This window comes from Palaemon carinicauda, chromosome 38 (assembly GCF_036898095.1).
Source record: "Palaemon carinicauda isolate YSFRI2023 chromosome 38, ASM3689809v2, whole genome shotgun sequence".
NCBI lineage: Eukaryota > Metazoa > Arthropoda > Malacostraca > Decapoda > Palaemonidae > Palaemon > Palaemon carinicauda.
Genome location: NC_090762.1, coordinates 62,957,987 through 62,960,486, shown reverse-complemented (window position 1 = coordinate 62,960,486; position 2,500 = coordinate 62,957,987). Strand labels below are relative to the sequence as shown.

At 35.9% G+C, this 2,500-nt stretch overlaps 1 protein-coding gene across 4 annotated transcripts in view; it reads left to right on the top strand.

Annotated features, from left to right (window-relative positions):
* The window catches only part of LOC137630680 (putative sodium-dependent multivitamin transporter), a 202,626-nt gene that overhangs the window by 7,382 nt on the left and 192,744 nt on the right, over positions 1-2,500 (top strand). The window lies entirely within an intron of this gene.

Below are 2,500 nucleotides of genomic sequence, written 5' to 3'. Positions count from 1 at the left end.
AATAATTTCCAGATTTCTTATTTGGTTGTTTGTTACTAAATACAGTATTACATTATTTGCAGTGGCCTTTTATAAAAGTTATTAGTATAAGATTCTTTTTATAATGTTTCTGTTGATAAGGGCTTGTCATTTTACCCACTTTCTATAATGCAAAAGTTATTGACATTTTTGGGAATATTTTTCCTGTCTTCTCATATGTCATATACGAGAAAACTGAAATAATTATCCCCATAAGTCATTGATATGACCCAGTCGGAAAATAGTACACAGCATCTATACCTCATAGACTGATAATTTTATATTAATTTAAATAGATTCCTGACAAGAATAATTAAGGTGTAGGCCCTATGTGCCGTTCTACTGTATTATAGTAAACTGTTTAATTTTGTTCATAAGAACAATTCAGTTACTTGGGATCTACTAGTCAGGAGGGAGGATGTGAGGCTGAAGTCGAGAATAGGATAAAAGCAGTTTGGGGGAAATGGAGGGAGGTAGCGGGAGTGGCATGTGATAAGACAATTCCAATAGAGTTGAAAGTTGTGTGTGATAACTGAGAGGCGAGGTAACTGCAACTAAACTTTATTAAAGTCATCGAGTTTATATGCAATGACTTGCGAGCAAGAACGTCAAAAAAATCAACATAAAATAAGCATGAACTAGCATGTTAACAAGTTGGTATAGCTATAACAGTGAAGGGAAGAGCGAGTGATAAGATAAAAAAGATCAAAACCGTTGCAGTGTACGAGCGTGTATGAAACAGGTCATGCAGTACAAATTTAAGATCTATAGCACAGTAATAAGACCAGTGTTAATGTATGGATTGGAAACGCGGGCTCTTAAGACAAAAAGAGGAGGTAAAAACTTGAGAGATCAGATATGAGAACTTTTTAGGTGTGTTACGGGAATATCACTACTTGAAAGGATGGAAAATGATGAAATAATAGCAGGTGATAAGTGTCACGACCGATATGGTGTAAGCACGTTTAGAGGATGGTGAGGGAGTCATGAGGGCTTGGGAGGAAACCGTTACGGGGAAGAGCGAGGAGGTAGAAAATTATATAGCGAGATAAGGTGAAGGATGATATGGAGAAAGCTTAGAAGGCATCAGTAAAATAACCCATCAAATTATCAGAGCTGGGCATCCAAAATATATTTTAAGAGAATTTTATTGCTACATATTGTGCAGCCAACAAATCTTCACACAAGAATAGTTACACAGATGGTTTCAAGTTATTGGAACTAAGATGTGTTTACTGTAGGTTCTAAGGCTTTCAAATATGGGGCTCACAGACTTATACAAGAAGCTCCCGTTATAATCCGGAAGATTGAAGATATTAAGACTTTCAAGAGGAAACTGAAGACTTTCCTCTTCTCTTAAGTGTTTCTATTATGTGTATTTGACAAGAAACAAATACCTGGGAATGTATTATATATACGATAAATGAATTACGAAAGGTCCTGTAGAGAGTAGGGTTCCCCTGCAGCATAGGACCAGAAAGAGTAAATTAAAGTAATGTAGGGAGAACGGTTGAAAAAAAAAGTTTGTGCCCAATTCAGTTAAATTGTTCCATGATTGTACCCAAAAAGAAATTGCTCTAAACTAGATAAAATAATAAAAGCAATAAGTCTCTCTCTCTCTCTCTCTCTCTCTCTCTCTCTCTCTCTCTCTCCTCATAGACACGCACAAAGACATTGAATCTAAATTGTCTATTTCTTATTCCAGAACACAAAGATGAAAAAAGCGAGAATCGATAGTTACTAGGTAAGGCAGAGGGCTTTGAAGTACGAGAGAGAGAGAGAGAGAGAGAGAGAGAGAGAGAGAGAGAGAGAGAGAGAGAGAGAGAGAGAGAGAGAGAGCGTGTACACGAGTCATAACCAAATTATGATTCGTTATAGACATTACAAGTACAACTCTACAAGAAAATTTCAGTTATTGTTATATTGCCTCTGACATTGGAGGACTATTTAACAAAGACAATAAGAGATAGGTTTATGCTTGCATTACATAGATAATTAGGCTAATGATCAAATTGAAAGACGAAGGATTTGAATGTCTTTTTAACCTCTGCATAATAATTTAGACGTTTCAGTAACTTTAATGGTCGTTTTATCTTCCCCCAATGTTTCTTTTTTAAGATAACATAGTTTAGGTTGTGACCTTCAAACAGTCATTCGAGCGCACTTTCAACACTTTGCTAACATTTAATAAAATGGTCTATAATGGCGCCATTATATACCCTTGGTGCACCGCCTAAAAAATTAAGAAATTTCTGTAACAAGAAAGAAGATTCGTTTTTACATTAAGCGAGAAAGTCAATTTGCCCAGTTAAGACATTTCAGTAATGCAAGAAAGGGAAAAATTTATGGCTATATCTCATGCACGTTGCCAGAGAGTATGTTCGTGTGACGTTGTCTTTATATAAAGAAGCGCATTTGAGGATGATTGATAGTTTGAGTGGTTAGCTTTCGTAACCCGTCACGTCAGTGTGTTTCATAACAA